This window comes from Hakea prostrata, chromosome 10 (genome assembly GCF_041222555.1).
Source record: "Hakea prostrata isolate BN-2017 chromosome 10, UWA_Hpros_2, whole genome shotgun sequence".
In the NCBI taxonomy this organism is placed as follows: Eukaryota; Viridiplantae; Streptophyta; class Magnoliopsida; order Proteales; family Proteaceae; genus Hakea; species Hakea prostrata.
Genome location: NC_142609.1, coordinates 9,594,598 through 9,614,798, shown reverse-complemented (window position 1 = coordinate 9,614,798; position 20,201 = coordinate 9,594,598). Strand labels below are relative to the sequence as shown.

General features: G+C 38.7%; 1 pseudogene; it reads left to right on the top strand.

Moving 5' to 3' along the window:
* The first annotated feature begins 337 nt into the window (after positions 1-337).
* On the top strand, positions 338-3,421 carry LOC149001825 (E3 ubiquitin-protein ligase ATL42 pseudogene; annotated as a pseudogene).
* The last annotated feature ends 16,780 nt before the right edge of the window (positions 3,422-20,201 follow it).

The window sequence follows — 20,201 nt, the reverse complement described above, 5'->3', positions numbered from 1 at the left end:
ATAAACATTAACGTATGATCACATCACCTGCAACCAAACAACAGCCAGATCCGAAAGGAAGAAACCAAACCCTAAACAAACCGACAAGACCCATACAGTAACCTAATTAGAAAAAACCCATTCCACAAAAGTTAAAAAATAGGTGGCCCTCCCCATTTGCAGCAGGCCAGCAATTCTCTAGTCATTCAAGTTTTTGGCCCTCGCGCATGCTTGAGGGTTCAACATGTTAGATGTGTTCGCAGCTATTAATTAACTACATAAATTTTGTTTATTAATTAGTTTGTTTGTTAGAGGAGGATTATTTTATGAGTCAATATAGAGTTCCGTCTGGTTTTGGTCGTTGTGTCTTCTACACGATAACTGTTCCTGTTCGGTCAACTTGTTTCCGTTTCTTTATCTTCTTCTTCTGTATCGAATTGTAATCACAAATCCCTTGGATGCAAAGACAACAACGGCAGCGGTGGTGGCAAAAGCAGCAGCAGAATGATGACCGGTTTCAGCCCAGGCTTCGGCGTAATCGTCGGCGTTGTAGTCTTTATGTTCTTCTTAACCTTGCTTCTCCTCATCTACGCCAAGTATTGCCAGAGAGTCCCCTTGTCAGAATTCACCACCAATGATATTGATCAAGCACGCTTTGGTTTTGGTCCGGGTCTTCGTCTTGGAGAACTCCGAGCAGCAAGCTCACGACGCTTCTCTGGAATTGACAAGACAGTGATAGATTCACTTCCTTTCTTCCGCTTCTCTTCTTTGAAAGGAGCAAGAGGAGGCCTCGAATGTTCAGTTTGTCTCTCCAAATTCGAAGACAACGATGTGCTTAGATTAGTGCCCAAGTGTAAACACGCCTTCCACATCGCCTGCGTCGATCGCTGGCTCGAAAGCCACTCAAGTTGTCCCCTCTGCAGACAAAAAATTGATCCTTCCGATCTCACCATCTTCACCTATTCCAACAGTTTGAGAATCTCTCGGATCCCTTCAGATCTCACCAATGATCCAAATCTCGAGCTTTTCGTCAGGAGAGAACAGGAAAATGATAATAATCAAGTGGGCTCATCATCCTCTTCAAGGTTCGGCATCGGAAGCAGCTTTCTAAAGATTGAAACGGACGAAAAAGCGGAAGCACGGCCGGATGAGCAAATCGTCGACTGCGAAGACGATGATGATGATAATCGTAAGTTGCTACATAAATTCAAGCACATGATCATCGTCTCCGACGTCGTCAGCAAGAACAGGTGGAGCGATGTCAACTCCTCCGATCTCATGTTATTAAATTCGGAGATGCTGAGACTTATGTCAGCAAGCAGGAGATTTGATTCATCTGCTTCGAACAGCGACCGATTCACTACTCCTGTCATGGGTAACGGTTCTTCATCTAACTCAGATGATCAGGTAATTCTGAATATCAGAGAGGAGATGGAGAGGAAGAGGGTGTTCGAGGCTAAACTCAATAACTATTCTTTATCCAATTCGAATTTCCCTTCTACTCCAGCATCGTGTTCGACATTGGAAGCGATTCCAAGTAATGCGCCGGGTCCATTGATTACGTCTGGTGTAAGATCCGTGTCTGAGACTAGCTTCGCGAGATTTCCAAATCACATTCAGAAGAACAGAATAAAAGAGTCTATGCGTTCCGGGAAGGATGACAGAATAAGAAAGGTTTGGATTCCGATAGCGAGACGAACGGTTCAGTGGTTTGCCGGTCGAGAGCAGAGATCGCAGCAACAATCTCAAATTCAATCTCCACGGATATCAAACGTGTAAGTTGGGAAGAAATGATATCTGTAATTATTTTATTTCTTTTGATGTCATGGTCATCATTTTTATCGACAAATCTTCGAAGTCAACCTAATTGCGGCCGAATGATAAATGGCCCAGGTGCAAGATAAAAATGTAATCCGATATGAGGGAAAAGGTTTCACATGTGTATTATGTAAATACACCAGATTAGAAGGGAGAATTTTTAGAAGGACTTTGATGCAAACCTAGGATCCCTAAGATCGATGTGTAGGATAAACGTACAACATAAACAAGGACTTTTCAAGGTTCTAATTAGATCAACTCAAGTATGAGTGAAATGATTCTTCTATTACATGATTGATGAGCGCTACAAAGGCTGACATTTATAAGGAAAATGGAAAAAATATGTCTTACGTCAAACAACCTTCTCATTATGAGAATATACTAACACCATAAATGGATGGCTATCAAATATACTTGTTATTTAGATAGGTGGACAAGTAAATATGGATAGGTAGCAAATATATTAGTTATTTAAATAAGATAATAGCAAATACCTTAATTATTTGAATAGGAACTGATTCTTTTTGAATTTGACCGGCCACCGGGCACTATCCTGAGCCGACCTTGGGTGGTCAGGAAGCAAGTCATTTAAAGCGCAACACTGAAAGACTATGAACTGGTAGTGTCACATCCACCCAGCCGGGTACCCTACCAGGCATACTCGGGTATGTGATCCACAGTCTCAAAGATCAAGTATCGAGCAATCGTGCCTCCCACATACGCAATAATACAATCATGAACAATAATAATCTAGGTAAAAGCATATAATAAAAAAAATCATGAATAAGATAAAAACAAATAATTAGAGTGCGGAATAAAGACAACACCAAATGTATAAATATAATCCAAAAGAGAGAGAGTGAGCAGAAGTCACTCCCTCAGTGGCAGCGAAAAGTAGTCAATCAAAGTTAAATTACAAATCCAACATGTAAAAGAGTATATCAATGAAAGATAAGTTATAGATCCAAGTTCCAAATAATAACAATAAAAATGCCTAAGCTAAGGTCTCCTTAGTCTTGTACAGGATGTCCTCGTAGGTGTACACGTAGGAAACCAAGCATGGCCTATCCCACACCAAAGTCGGGTTAATCTTGGTACGAGGGTAATCACCCTCGGTACCTTCACCGTAACTTTCATAACGGCTAAGACCTTTAGTGTAGTATGCGGGATCCTGGTCCGCCTCGAAGTATGAGCCATCGGCTTCTTCGCTACTTGCAGAGAAGTCTAACAAAACAAATGCACAAAAAGGAATGAGTTCAAAAGAACTCGGCAAGGCAGTTATTCCATAATACATATGCCATATGATACAAATCATACCATGATGCAAGTATGGTTCTAACTCTACATATGCTAGTCTCTATGCTAGTCTACGATCAAATTCATTATTATTATACTCCCATTCCCTAGATCCAGAGTTGACACTCGGATCACTTCCCTTTTATTTTTATTTATTATTCACATTTTTTTCTGCCTTTATTAATTATGCGTTGATTATGTTTGCTTTAACTTTCGTTTCAATTCGATCGCATTAGATGTATGGATTAGGGCCGTTCGTTTAGTTTAGTTAAGTAATTAACAAATTTTAATCATTGCACTCTCGCATTATCATTAAGAAGTTAATTCTAAAGTGGCATATCTCCTTGAGATCGACCCGTTAGCTACACGATACCGCGCGCTTGCGGTTACTTTTAATTTTAAAAAAAAGTTTTTGGCGCCGTTGCCGGGGAAGTATTTGTCCATTTTATTTTTCTCATTCTTAGGTAAATCGAAGTGAAAAAAAAAATTCAAAGATATTACTCTTAACTAGAGTAGAAACAAAAACGTATAGTAGTCCCCACTCTATTGCAGAATCCCCAGGATTCGATTGTAGGTGGCTCCGAAGACTATACGGATTCCCTTGTTGTCAAACCTATACAGTGCTCAACTATACGGCAACCTTATAGCTTTGGAATCATTGTTTCAATCTTTGTGGTAGAAAATTCACTATTTTCCCTTTTGTTTTTGTTATTTTCTTTTCTTTTATTCTTTAGTTACTTTATTTAAAAAAAAATCATTATTTCATAAGAGCCATTAATTGCATTAAGTGGTTAGTGCATGTGTATTTGGACTCATGATTCTACATATCGAATTGTCCGAGTGTCTACCCTGACCATGGAAGACCTACCTCTACCTCCTCCACCTAAGAGTCTTAGAGATAGATTTTATCCAACTCGATTTGCACAACCCTCCTGTATACATTTACCTGATGTGAGGGGTAATAATTTTGAACTTAAATCTCATTATCTGTCTATGTTACCCCAATTTCATGGGTTACCTGATCAAGATGCATATTTGTTCTTTAGAGAGTTTGAGGAGGTTTGTGTCCTTATGAAGGTACAACAACTCACTGATGATGTTGTAAGGCTACGGTTTATTACATTTGCATTAAAGGACCAAGCCAAAAAGTGACTTTATAGCTTACCTAGAGATAGCATTACCACATAGGAACAATTTACTGTCCTATTCTAGAAGAAATTCTTTCATTTCTCTAAGACGAATAAAATAAGAAATGATATTCTTCAATTTCGTCAAAAACCCAATTAGTCCTTTGCTAAGTTAATGGAGAGGTTTCAAAGCCTTTTCCAAGAATGCCCTCACCATGGTATAGAATTATGACATTTATGCCAAATAATTTATGAGGGTATCGATTATCAAACAAAGCAACTTTTGGAATCCATGTGCCCCACAGGATTTACATCGTTCACTGATGATTCCGAAGCTTGGGAATTTCTTTTAGACCTAGCAGATAGAACTAGACAATGGGATTCTACCCAAGAATCTGAAAGGACTAGTAGGGGATATTTTGTTGATAGCCAAGTTCATAAGAATGCACAAATAGATAGTCTTTTGAAAAAGTTAGAGACTTTGGTAATTAAAGCTACACCTGTAAAACCTAGCCCTAACCTTGACCCGGAAACCTTGTTATTTGTAGGTCCATTGACCCGAAGTAAAGTAAGAAGTCAGCTTTGGGCCATCCCAGTGGAGGACTTGGTGTCTGGCTTTGAATCCATGAGAGTTGATGATAAAGTTCTATTTATGGAAACTGAATCTTGATGAAGATCGGATTAGTTGATGGACTTGGAGTGCTCTCTATCATGGTTTGAAGGCATTTCTACCTATTAGGTAAGTCACTTGTTATGTGTGCAAAACCCCTTTAGGATTGGATTTGATCTGGGTCTTCAATTCCCTATTTTGGAATTGCTGTCAGCATTGGTCGACTGATTGGTCGACTGGACCAGTCGACCAATCCACTCGACCAATGAGTGTTGTCTTTGGCAATTAGGTTTTGCTTGCTCTATTTAAGTCCAATCTCGAGTCTACTTCGTATTTGCTGCCTCCAAACTCTTTGGAACGAACCAAAGACCTCTGCAAGTCATCTCCCTTGCATCCTTGGTGATTTTCTTGACGGATCTTCGTCAAAACTCTTCCTTTTGCATCAAAGGTATGTCTACACTCTCTTCTTCTCCTCCATCTCTGTTATTCTTTCCTTTTTGAGTTGAGACAGTAGAGGAGATGCTGCATTCTCTGTTGCAAACATCTCTGAACTTGTCTCTCATGATCATCCTAAGGATTAATGGCTAGAACAATGATCTTAACCATGATCATTGCAAGCTTTTGAAGGAATCATGATCAAACCATGATCTAGTCTTTGTTTAACTTCTGATTTGAATTCTGATCTCTTTGGATCTTCTACATTGATCATGTTAGTAGTCAATTGCTGTGTTTTCTTTTCATGATCCATGATCTATCAATCTCTAGTTGTTTCTCTTCTACCATACCATGTTTTCTTCATGAATCATGATAGTTACATATATGGTAGGTTTTGTTTCCTTATTTAGATTTATGCTTTTAAGCCTATTTCCTTGAAGATCTAAGTATGCTTTTCATGATACCTTTACCTGAAGCAATGATCCATTCTCCTATTGTTCTTGTCTTTGATTTCTATCTTGAATTCTTCAAGATCCATGGTTGATCTAATTATGGTAACTTTTTGTTTCCTAATTTGGATCTTGATGGCTTGATTGGATTAGTGTTTTGAGATCCCCTTTATGTTAGGATACTACTGATGTAGTTTACCCCTTGATTAGTACCCTTTTGAACCACCAAATTCGGATTTTATATCTTAAAACTCTGTTTTTTTTAGGCTACTGTCTGCATTGGTCGATTGATCGGACCAGTCGACCAATCCACTCGACCAATGAGTACAAAGAACTCCAGAATTGGTCCGTGTTGGATGTTTTGGTATCTTTTTCTGTTAGGGATCTTTCCTAATATGTTGTATACACTTGTTTAGGACCTTCTTCTCAAGTTTGCCAAGATCTTACTTGATTTCTTAGGATTCCTTTGCGAGTTATAAAAGGTAAGGATGGTTACTTCTTTAACAACATAAATTGCATATCTTAGTTTCTATATTAGAATCTTGTTAAGTTATTTCTTTAATTAGATTCTTATGATGTTATACTACTGTGGTACTATCTTGATATCAGTAGCATTACTTAATCATATTGAATTGATTGTAGTTATTGATTTCTTTCCATATATGAAGTTACCATATATGTGATGATATGAATTGATGCATGTGTATGCTTAAGTATGGTTTGGAAAGGAGAGGTGTCCTTTTGACACTTCTGTCCTTGGACTACTACGGGAATATTATGGGATGTTTCCGGAGATGCCCTATGGACACCTTCCTAAACTGTTGGATGACATATCTAGGATTGTCTAGTAGTGTTTGGCTAGGATGTCCTGTTATGTCAGACCCTAATCGGAGGGGTATTGAGACCGAACGACCCGTGGTAGCAATGGGGATTCATGGGCGCTCAAGACCGGTAACCAACCCGTGAGAGGACAGGAATCACATTGTGGGGGCCATTTATTGGTAGGGTTGCATATGGTTAGACTTGGGCTCACGGGCGCTCAAGACCGGTAACCAACCCGTGAGAGGACGTGAGAGCTTCCCGTTTACCATATGTGGATGATCAATAGGGTTGATGAGTCCGTAGTCAGGGACTATGAGGACTCTAGTGTGAAGGATACCGGAAAGGATCGTCAGGGACGAGGAATGGACGTATCTGGATCTGACTTGACGTAACTAAGTAGAAGACTTGCATTTGGCTAGGTTTTACCCTGACATGCGCCGGTACTTAGACCAATGGTGATGTGAGAGAGTGGTGACTTAACCCGCAGCCATGGAATGTCCCGAGGGATGCCGGACCCATTACCAACTGATGATGAGTGATTGAGACCTTCCTAAAGAAATACGGTGCTATGACTTAAAGCATGTCTGCCAATAGAGACCAGCATATATAGAGTTAGATTCATTCATTCATTGCTTGTCTCATACCATATTGCATTTATGATTGTTCACCTCCATTTATGTTATTATGGATTTAACTGCCTTACTGAGTTTCTTTGAAACTCATTCCTTTATTGTACAATGTTTGTTAGACTATTCTGCAGGTACTGAATATTATGATGGTCCCTATGAAGAAGCGCAAGGCGAAGAGGCATATCTCCAGGAAGGTGATTGCGGTTACAACAATTACACTGAAGATCCCGCGAGTGGTTATGCTCCGTACGATGCTTAGTCCGACCATTGAGTGGAAGCGCCCTTGTGCCGTTTATGAGATTTATACTTATAGGGATGTTGTCTATAAAGTGGAGAACAATTTAGTTACCCATTGTACTTGCTACTGGGATTAGATTTTGTTTTGCTTATTCTCTTTTAGAGCTACTTTTCCGCTGGTTGTAGAGTGGGATTTTGCCTCACTTTACTTATCTGTTTTTGGACACTCGATTATATCTAGTACTCTGATTTATATATGATTCATTCTTTCCTTATTTGGATCTATGGTTTATCTTCCGCACTTTTATTGTTATTGTTCATGATTATGTTATTGTTTATGTGGGAGGTTGATTACTCGATACCTGATCTTTGGGCTGGGAGGATGTGACAACACCACCACCACCACCACCAAGTCAAGCACATTTTATTGACAAATCTATTGCTATGTGTGCATGGTGTCAATCTCCTACACATGTAATTGAGGAATGCCCAAACTATTCTGGAGGCCAACATGAAAATGTCAGTGCGATGTTTCCAAACCCGTACAGTAACACGTACAATCCTGGGTGGAAGAATCATTCTAACTTTTCATGGTCTCAAGGGAAAAACCAAAATGGATTAAATAATTATTCCACACAAAATCAATTTGGTGCCCCTAAAAAACAAAGTGCACAATTTTCTTATAATCAAAATTTCCAGTTCCCTCAAACCCCTAATTTTCAAAATCTCAATTTAGCTAGGCCTGTCAATCCACCAATTGTGCCTCGTATGCCTCATATTGCACAAAATCAATCATCACTTGGTTTCAATAGAGGTAACAATCCAGAGTTTTCTCGTCTTTCTACTTTAGAGAAGAATATGGAAGTACTTTCCCTCACATTCATGACTTCTATGCATAATATGGAAAAAAAAATTCACTCTTACAAATGTTTTGTCTGAGCAAGAAAAAGGTAAAATGCCTAGCCAACCTGAGTTAAATCCTAGGATTCAAATTCAACAAAGACAATCAAATTTACCAAATCAAGTCAACCAAGTTGAATCCTCTCCTTCTTTAGCTTCAATTAATTTTGTGTCTGCATTGAGAAGTGGGAAAGGGTATTTAACAGGTGAGTCACATATTAATGACAAGAGTAAGATTAGTGACCATTGTGATGAGGAGAGTGTTCAAGTATCTCCTAATGAGGGTTTGTCTGAAAAACCCATAGAAGTTGAGGATGAGCCAATTGTTGTAGTGGTCCCTAAGTTTGTTGAACCACTATCTAAAACTATGAGAATTTTCCCGGCCGTCTAATTAATAAGAAGAAGACTGCAACTATGGAGAAAATTTTTGATGTCTTCAAAAAGGTGGAAGTGAATATCCCTCTTTTAGATGCCATATCCCAGATCCCCGCCTATGTGAAAGTGTTGAAAGATTTATCCACTTATAAAAGAATCACTAGCATTCCCAAAAGGCGTTTTTGGCAGGTAACATCAGTTCCATTATTACTCAACTTGTAGCAGCCAAGTATAAGGATCCAGGGAGCCCTACCATAGCTTGTGTCATAGACACTACACACATTGAACATGCTTTACTTGATCTTGGTGTAAGTATGAATCTTTTGCCTTACCATGTTTATAAGCAACTAGGATTTGGAGAATTCAAAGCAACTAGAACTACTCTTTAGATGGCAGATAGGTCAATTAAGATTCCTAAAGGGATAGTTGAAGATGTTTTATTGAAGGTGGGAGAATTTATTTTTTCAGTTGATTTCATTATGCTAGATACTAAACATTTTTCTATCAAGGATGAAATCCCAATAATTCTAGGAAGACCATTTTTGGCTACTAGTAATGCCTTAATCAATTGTCGAAATGGCCTCTTACGGTTGTCTTTCGGAAATCAAACTGTAGAGTTTAATATATTCAGCATAGGGAATCAATCACAAATTGAAGAAGAGATCAATATGCTTGAAGAGTCTTTGGATTTTCCTAATAATTTGATCACCAACTTTGAGATTGATTTTGATTCTGAATTTCAAGAATGTATGGATATGTTGGATGATGATAGTGAAACTTTCTTTTTTGAAGTCTTAAATTTTCACACACCTTTAGAGCCTATTAAACCCATATCCATCTCCATTCCCAAGCCCTCAATAATTGAACCTTCCAAGCTAGAATTGAAACAGTTGCCTTCTAATTTAAAGTATGTTTTATTGGGACAAGATAATTCTCTTGTCATTGTTGTCTCTACTTTAACTTCTGACAAAGCAGAAGAGTTGATCACATTGTTGAATGATAATAGAGAAGCATTGAGTTGGTCTATCACTAATGTCAAAGGTCTAAGCTCTTTCCATTGAACAACATCATATTCATCTTATGAAGGATGCAAAACCTTCTAGAGAACCTCAACATATGATGAGAATTTTCTTTAACATTGTGAATGTTTTTCTTGAGATCTTTAGAGATGACTTTTCTATTCATGGTTTTTCTTATTTGAAGTGCCTTCCCCATCATACATTGATATTGAAGATAAGACTAAAGCTTCCCATGGTAAGCACATCTTGAAAGGTATACCCCTCATTTGTCTTCCTTGTTTAGCATGCATGCATTGAGGACATTACATTACTTAAGTGTGGGGGGGGTATAACTTCTTTGTAGATTTTAACTTTGACTTTTGGTTAGTGTACATACTCTTTCAATTGTTATAATGTGTGAAATGAGAGTGATTTTGGTACCCATCATGAACACATAAAAACCCTGTTGAGAGGAAGGTAATTTGTATATATGTTAAGATGAGATTTTCCTTAGAAAAATAAAAAGCCCTTAACTTAAGGCGTTGGACCATCTATGAGTTTAGATGGTCCTTGTTTCTTTGGCTATGAGTTGAGATCAATTTTTTGTATGGCATGACAAAAGTTTCAAAAAAAAAAAAAAAAAAAAAAAAAGTAGAAAGTAAAAGTTGAATTCCTTGGAATTGGATAGAGCACTTCGACTCAGGAATCGAGGTGACTTGATCGAAACTCTTAGGAAGGAGATTATTGAAAATAACTCTCGCATCACTATCTATGTGGGCATATGCAAAGCAAAAACTACAAAGTAACTTGGGTTTATGGTGTTTGCTCCACCATGTCATTCAAGCCAACCATAGTGGAGTAAAGTAGAGTTCACTACTCAAAAGAAAAGAGAGAGATAAATACAAGTGTCATTAATGCCTTGGTAAAATTGTTTGGTCAAAAATACTTCAAAACCTTAGTCCTTGGTCCCCTTACTTTATGAGTGGTTTTGCTTAAAAGAGAGGTGTACTTGAAAGATATAAGGTGAGTCTTTGATTGAGATATATGCTTTGTCTCAAGAATCAATATGGGGTAATAAAGTTCAAGTGTGGGGGATCTTAAATTAATGGTGAGAAAAATTGTCATATAGCTATTGATCCTATATGAGTACTTACCAATTGTTAGACTTGGAATTTACAATGTTTTATTTTGAGCTGAATTGGAATTTTGGATGTATATTCACTGCAAACATCTACGAGACAAAACTCATTCTCTATGGGTAACCTAGTGGTTTAAAGGCTTGTTGCACATGTTAAGTGTAACCATGATTCCTACAAAAGTGAATTAGGATTTATTTTGTTGCACTAGTTTCTTACCTGCATTTGTATTTTTCTTTAATTTTTGCTTGAGGACAAGCTTAGTCTAAGTGTGGAGGAATATGATGAGCACATTTATATGTGAAATCTTAGGGCATAAAGCATGCATTTTACATACTTAGAGTGGAGCTACCTTGGGTTTTATGTTGTTTTTGTGGATTTTAGGACTTTTCAATATATAAGCAAATATTTGGAGTTTTGGGTATAAATCATGCAATTTTAAATGTCAAGAGGTCCATTCAAATTCTCAAATGCGAAAATAGGCTTGATCTGGAGCATGATGGGCTAGAGATGTGATTATGGGCCAACTCTGAAATATTTAAGAGTAAAGAAGGCAAATTTGATCTACGACCGAGATTATAAATTATCAATCAAATCTACAGAGATATTATTGAGAGAGTCCAAATGGAGAAAAGAGTCCTTGCATACCTCAATATCTTATTTCCTATTTGTGATTTGATTAAAGAAAGAAAAAGAGGAAAAAAGAATTATATTCAGATAAGGAAGAACGAAAAATTCCGTTTTTGAATGTCTCTGTTCAATTTCGATCAAGCCCTTCATCGAACGGTCATCCGGTGTCCAATAGAGCTGATTTTTGGAGGAGAGAGAGCTTCACGACTTCTTGATCCTCAAATCCAACGGTGGAATTGTCCATTTGATCTCTCTAAGTCAGTCCAATTAGTACGTCAAAACCCTAATTGATTGAGTCAGATAGAAACCTTGAGTTTGATTCAAATTCTGTCAAGATTCATATCCATGTAAACTCTATAAAAGGAGAGCATACTCCATCAAGGGAGAATGTGTTTTAGAGCTTAGTAGAAGCACTCTTTCTTCTCTCTTCAGTTTATTTAGGCTTTCTTTAGTTTTCTTTGCTTGCATTTGTGAGATTTAAATTTCTAGATTGAATGTTTAGGTTTAATTTTTCTATGTAATGCAATTCAAGTTCAATTTTCAAGTTTTAAGATTCGTTTTTCTTTGGGTCTAGCAATTGCAGATCTAGATCATTCTAGATCTGGTTGTTAGGGTTGGTTGAGATTCGAATCGTTTGTTCAATTCGCAAGTAAGTAACCTTCTTCAATAATCTTCTCTCCTTCCTCCATTCCCGCTTCTATCTACCCCTCAATATTCTTAATTTAGGATTTACTTTCAGATTTATTATTGTTCTCCTTCCCCTGGGTCCTTGATCGAGATGCCTCATCGTGCCTCTCTTGGTTGGTTTCTCTTTCCTTTTATTACTCTGTATTTACTTTCTACAATTTCTTTCAGTTTATTTATTATTCTCCTTCCCCGGGTCCTTGATCGAGATGCCTCGTCGTGCCTCTCTTTGGTTGGTTTCATTTCCATTTATTGCTTTAATTGTTTCTTTTCTGCATTTCTTTTTCTCTAATATCCGTTCCCCGATCGGTGGCGCTCGGCAGGGTCCACGTCAAGTCATTATAATTATACCCCTCTTCTCTGATCGGCTGCCTCGATCACTTCCCTTTTATTTTTATTTATTTATTATTTGCATTTTTTTTGCTTTTATTAATTTCGTTGATTATGTTTGCTTTAATTTTTGTTTCATTCTCATCATACATTGAGGTTCTCTGGGTTTTGCATCATTCATAGATGAATATGTGTTGTTCAATGTAGAGCTTAGACCTTTGACATTAATGATGCCAACTCATGCTTCTCTATTATCATTCACGTGTGATCAACTCTTCGCTTTGTCAAAGTTAAATCAAAGACAACAATGACAAGAGGATTATCTTGTCCCGGCATACTTTAAATTAGAAGGCATTCTTTCAATTTTAGCTTGGGTGGGGTTCAATTATTGAGGGTTAGATGGTTTGGAGATTGGATGGGTTTAATGGCTCCAGGTGTGTGATTTAAGACTTGAAACAAGTTTCACTATCATCATCCAACATATCTATACATTCTTGAAATTCATCAAAATCAATCTCAAAGTTGGTAATCACATCATTAGGAAAATCAAAAGATTCCTCTAGCATATTGATCTCTTCTTCTATTTGTGGTTGTTTCCCTATCCCGAACATATTAAACTCTCAGTTTGATTTCCAAAAGACAACCGTAGAGGCCATTTCGACAATTGATTAAGGCATTACTAGTAGCCAATGGTCTTCCTAGATTATTGGGATTTCATCCTTGATGAAATGTTTAGTATCTAGCATAATGAAATCACTGAATAATTCTCCCACCTTCATGACATCTTCAACTATCCCTTTAGGAATTTTAACGACCTATCTCGCCATCTGGTAGTTCTAGTTGCTTTCAATTCTCCCAATCCTAGTTGTTTATAAACATGGTAAGGCAAAGATTCACACTTGCACCAGATCGTAGCATGTTCAATGTGTGTATGCCTATGCACAAGCTATAGTAGGGCTTCCTGGATCCTTATACTTGGCTGCTCGGTTGGTAATAATGGCTGTATTACTGCCAGTGCCTTTTTGGGAATGCTAGTGATTCTTTTATGTGCATAAATCTTTCAACACTTTCACATAGGCGGGGATCGGGATATGGCATCTAAAAGAGGGATATTCATTTCTACCTTTTTGAAGACATCAAAATTTTTCTCCATAGTTGCAGTCTTCTTCTTATTAATTAGACGGCTGGGAAATTCTCATAGTTTCGGATAGTGGTTCAACAAATTAGGCCACTCGTGGCTCATCCTCGGCTTCTATGGGTTTTTCGGACAAACCCTCATTAGGAGATACTTGAACATTCTCCTCATCACAATGGTCACTAATCTTACTCTTGTTATTAATATGTGACTCACCTGTTAAATACCTTTTTCCCACTTCTCAATGCAGACACAAAATTAATTGAAGCTGAAGGAGAGGATTCAACTTGGTTGACTTGTTTGGTAAATTTGATGGTCTTTGTTGAATCTGAATCCTAGGTTTAACTCGGGTTGGCTAGGCATTTTACCTTTTTCTCGCTCGGCAAAACATTTGTAAGAGTGAAATTTTTTTTCTCCATATTATGCATAGAAGTCATGAATGTGATGGAAAATACTTCCATATTCTTCTCTAAAGTAGAAAGACGAGAAACTCTGGATTGTTACCTCTATTGAAACCAAGTGATGATTGATTTTGTGCAATATGAGGCATACGAGGCACAATTGGTGGATTGCGGCCTAGCTAATTGAGATTCAATTAGGGTTTGAGGGCTGAATTTTGATTATGAGATTGTGCACTTTTTTTTAGGGGCACCAAATTGATTTTGTGTGGAATAATTGTTTAATCCATTTTGGTTTTTCCCTTGAGACCATGAAAAGTTAGAATGATTCTTCCACCCGGGATTGTCGTGTTCTTGTACGGGTTTGGAAACATCGCACGACATTTTCATGTTGGTCTCCGAATAGTTTGGGCATTCCTCAATTACATGTGTAGGAGCTGACACCATGCACACATAGCATAGTTTGTCATATGTGCTTGACCTGGTGGTGGTGGTACAACTTTAACTACCAAAGTCTCTAACTTTTTCAAAAGACTATCTATTTGTACATCCTTATGAACTTGGCTATCAACAAAATATCCCCTACTAGTCCTTTCAGATTCTTGGGTAGACTCCCATTGTCTAGTTCTATCTGCTAGGTCTAAAAGAAATTCCCAAGCTTCGGAATCATTAGTGAACAATGTAAATCCTGTGGGGCACATAGATTCTAAAAGTTGCTTTGATAATCAATACCTTCATAAATTATTTGGCATAAATGTCATAATTCTATATCATGGTGAGGGTATTTTTGGAGAAGGCTTTGAAACCTCTCCATTACCTTCACAGAGGACTCATTGGGTTTCGGACGAAATTAAAGAATGTCATTTCTTATTTTTTTTTGTCTTGGAAAGAAGAAAGAATTTCTTCAAGAATAGGACAGTGAATTGTTCCCATGTGGATGTCCTAGCCAACACATCCGAGGATGAATAGTGATTTTTGGCCCAAAATCAATCTTCCGGGGCTCGGATCAATCCGAAACTTTGAGGGATTCATTGTAACAATATAAGAATACTATAAATCAAGTAATTAACACAATCTAATGGCCTGATTAGAAACCCCCAAATTGAAACCCTATGTTCTAAATGCAAGGATCATAGCATGAATTGAAATCAAATGAAATTGCATTGGATGAATGATTAGCTGGGCTGATGGGCATGGATTAGAATCATATGCTAGCATGGAACATAGACATAACACACTATATACCTCAGTTTAGGACAAGAATACATGAAGTCAATGCAAAAAAAGCCGTCGCCAAAAACCCATAAACCGTCACCAAAACTAATCAGCTATGATTTACAACCGTCGCCGCTGTCATTGCCAACGGCTTCCGGAAATCTGGCGGTTTTTACGTTCGCTGGATACTTTTGGCACGGTTTCCCACAACCGTGGCCTAATCTCATTTTCACGCGGTTGTGCACCTCGCCGTACTATTGGGACGGTTTTTCACACACCGTCGCCAAAAATGTTTTTATTATTATGCTATCGAACACTTTGCGACGGTTCAAAAAGTAATCGTCGCCAAAAATAGCATTTTTATTTTTTTTATTTTTTATTATTGATAGGAATCATCATCCATATCCTTAAATAACATACACCTAAAAGTGACAAATAACATTTAGAATTATCAAAATCCTAATATGTATGCACTATTTTTCATGTACCAAAATAAAAATAAAGAAAAATATTGTATAACAATCAATCAATATTATATAGTACAATGAAAAGTTCTTAAAATTGACCTATGAAGTACATGAACCACTAGAAATTCCAAATAAACAAAGATATATAACATGTTACTACAACAAAGGAGAAAAGAAAAATGTTAGTATTTTTACAAAACTTACTTTGAAAATGATTGATGTTTCTTGTTATATCAATGTATTCTGTAGAAGCTAAGTGCCTTCATGAACTTGGATATCACTTGCATCAAGTTCATAACCTCTAGCTTGACAAATCAGTTTTCTCATCCACTTCTACATTAATTGAAGTTTCTAGAGAAGCAAATTGGACTCATTTTTCAAACCTGAAACACACAAGGAAAAATCAGATGATTTCATATAGAACCATGGCCACTACATGTGTTAATATGCATCAAGGCAAATCCATATATTGAAGGGTTCAAAATTCCTATAGGATGAGAGGAAATAGTTGAAGGGTTGGTTCAGATTTTAGGAAAGGATTGGGAACTTTTCCAAAACCCTCTCTTTTCTTTCTTTTTCTTTGATTATTTTTACCACTCTATATTCCTCTCATTCTTTCTTTTCTGGTTTTTATTTTTTCCTGCTCCTTGTTGTTTCTTGTTTTTCTGCCAAAAACAGAGTACACACAGAGAGAGAGCAGGGGGTTTAGGGGGCAGCACTTCATGTAATCTGATGATTCTACTCTTATGCCCCAAAATCTTTTAGGAAACATCTCCAGATATATGTAAATATTAGCTGTGATACTATTCAGGTGAATAGTGACGTAAACAATGTTTTGGCCATTTTTCCATATTCATTACTAAATTGGACTAACAAATAGTCGCAACATCAGACCAGGCTGAAGCATCCCACAACCTTGCTAGTCTGATTTTGGGGCACATTCCTATGGGTACATATTGGCTTTTGAACAACATCAAGTTCACTCCTAAGAAGGAATATTATGCTACCGACCTGAAATCAATGTTATGCTACCTACTTCACATTCTTTGATCCCATACTACCATTGTAATGATGCTAAATGTTTCATTTACATAACAACAATTGCCTCATTGTTTAGGATAACTGCCACTGGGAAGCTGAAACTCAAAATTTCCAGATTTTCCACAGAACAAGGATCCTGCAAGAGTTTCAAGAGTGTATCCCTACCTTTTGTGAGGCAAGCGTATCCCAATTGATTCCTTTGAAGAATGGATGTGCTTTTACCTGTAACATATTCCGAGCTATAAATGAATGAAATCAACAGCACTATTACTCATTTTGACTACAAGATGCAGTGATGAAAAAATATGTAGGGGTAATCAATGCTAGATACAACAGATGGAGATAGACAACCTCTGATGCTCCATTCACTCCTAGTCACAGACCAGGGTTCTGAATAAGAAGCCTGTAGGGATAGAAGATAAAGTACAGTAGACAACATTATACAATGAAGTAGCATATCTATTGTAAAGTGAGTTTTTGGTTATTTTGGATATATTTGTAATTTCATATTGTTTTAATCAACCATCAATCTCTTGTCACAGGTCACATGGATGAGCTCTCTTGAATGCAAGTCATTATTTTCCCAAGTCAATCCCCTTTGTCATGGTATTCAAGTGGGAACTGTTCTCAGGATTCTCACTCTTAACCTAGAACCTAGCTGCCACTAACCTTTTTTCTCCTCTTGGTTTCACCTTGCAGGCTTCCACCTCCCTCTCTTCTTCATCTCCTACTTTTCTCCCTTCTCTTTACTTGAGGATATGTAGACATAAAATTCAACTCAACCTTATCTCAATTAAATGGTGTCAGCTAAATGGATCATGTCCCGCACTCAGCTTTATTCAAGGCAATACTTGTTACTCGTTTTTTTTTTTCCCCGATATGGAGAGATTATGATCAAACCGGGTTCATACCTGGTCCGACCCTCGACCCCGGTCGAGACGGAGAGATCCGACTCGTTCCCGAGCGAACCGGATCCGGAAGATGGCTTGCTGGAGAAGAAAGCTTATTCGGCTACAAGTGTGCCCTAATCCTACTTATGGATTAGGGTAATCACCCTAATGATGGAAGACTCGAATTGTCGGCTGCGGATAATCATTATCGAAGGGATAATCATCGCATAACCTAAAGGTTATCTCAGGAGTCCTCTACTAGCCCAAACTAGTAGAAGTCTATTGCTCAACGGATCTAACTAATAAAATCCAACGACTACCCGAAGAAGGCTCAAGTGCATCCAATGAAGGAGATTCGAAGGTACACTCTATATAAACCTCACTACCATACAAGGTGAGGGATGGATCGAAAAGAATACTATCTGAGACTCAGGTTCAGATACATACTGATAGACCTAAACTATCAGCGATCTGCTATCTAGATCACCTTTCCCAGTTCTTCATTCCTTAGCTTTGCGCTTCTAGCAGAGCCGTTTGTGATTAAGTTCATCAACTGACTTAGCCTTCGGAGGTGGACTCCCGACCCCAGCGGTCGGGCCACATCTGACGCTTTCGTTTTGCAGGACATCACGAGGAGATCTAAGGGCTGAGCAGATTTTGGACGCATCAATTGGCGCCGTCTGTGGGAAACAACTTGAAAAGCCATGGTGACTAGATCGGCGGCCGCGACAACCGCTGCACAACCGCAATTCCGGTGTTCGGATCCCCGGAGTGAATAATCCGAGATATTCCCCGGAAAGCCAAAATCCTATCGAGGTAGATGGTGGCCGGGGAGGACGTAATCCTCCTCCCCGATACAATCCAAGATCAATTGGATCAGGTAAAGATTCAACTCTTGGAGGTGAGCCAAGCACTCCGCATGCTCACCGGGCGAGTGGTTTTACCACAAGAGCCCGATCGGCGCGATTCGGGGAGACGTGCATTGCCACGTGACCGAGAGATTGGCTGAAGACCGGAATATCGATCGGAATTTCCGTGAAGGAGACCGAGGACCTAGGAGGATCGATGATCAACCGAGGCGAGACGATCGGTTCGACGGACCGCAAGAGAGTACAACCGATTCAAACACAAGGTTGGATACGGGGGTAAGAACTCACTCACCCACTGTCAAAAGAACCGTTCGTGATGATCGAGCGATTCGCGACGAGAGGAATGCTCGGGAAGGACGGGCTGTTCGTGATGATCGAGTAGCACGGGATGATCGTGTTAATCGAGGTCGTGATCATATTGCTTGAAGATCACCCAACCCCAGATTGGTCAGGAATTGGCCAACATCAATGAGAAATTAGGGCAGTTGGCTAAGGGAAGAATAACTAAGGATATTTACTCAGTCATTCGGAAGACTCCCTTTGCCGAGCCAATTGCGGGATATCAGTTTCCCCGTAACTTCCGTTTGCCTACCTTTTCAACATTCGATGGCTCCGGAGATCCAACAGCTCACATCGGCTATTACCAACAGACCATGGCAGTTTCAGGTAATTCTGATGAAATTTTATGCAGGGTTTTTGGTTCATCACTTACTGGAGCAGCACAAAAGTGGTTTTCGAACCTCCCCTCTGGGAGAATCATAAACTTTTACGAATTGGCGCGCCAATTCATAGGGCGATTCCAGAGTGGAATACAGGTCAAGAAAACGGAAGAAACCTTGTTTACTGTCTAACAAGGAAAGAACGAATCAATCAGAGAGTTTCTGAAAAGATTCAATAAAGTGACGATGGAGATAGAAAATTTGGATGAACAAGTAGCCAAAATTGCTCTATTCACGGGACTCACTAATCAAAAACTCCTGGAGTTATTACTACGGGATATGCCTGCGACTTATGCTTTGAGTTGGTACGAGAGATGCCGAAAGCGGGCTGAAGTCATGGAGATTCTAGATGCGCGCCAAGGAGATAATAAAGTCTCCAATAAGGAACAAAGGCTCTGACGAAGCGAAAGCCAAAGAAAAATGTTCGTGATCGGGTTGGAAAATCTCAGCCTTGGCGCCAAAGGTCCCCCGGTAAAAGTGAGTACACTCCATTGAATGCTCCTCGGGCTGATATTTTGAATATCCTCAAAAGAAAAAATATTTTAAAGTGGCCGCCTAAAATTCTTTTGAAACCCGAGAAGCGACGGGATCGAGAAAAGTATTGCCGATTCCACAAGGACTATGGTCATTATACTAATGACTCGTCATCTGAAGGCGAGATATTGAGAGATTGATATCTCGGGGACATCTGTCCGGTTTCGTTAGCAGAAGAAGGGAGGAGCCACGTGCGGCTGCTCCTAAAAGGGATCGTTCGGTTAGTTCGGAACGATCAAGGGAGGCCCCGAAGTCTAAGAAAGGCAAGGAGGTGATTGAAGCTACTCGGTCACCGATCCTTACCATCTTCGGGGGACCAGAGCCCGAATCACTCCGGAGTCTGAAAACAAAATCCAAATTTGTTGGAACCGGAGAGATGCAGAAGCGGAAGAAGCTGAATGGTGAAGATTCTATCACCTTTAGCGAGGAAGACGAAAGAGATGTTTGTTTACCTCATGATGATGCTATAGTCATCAAG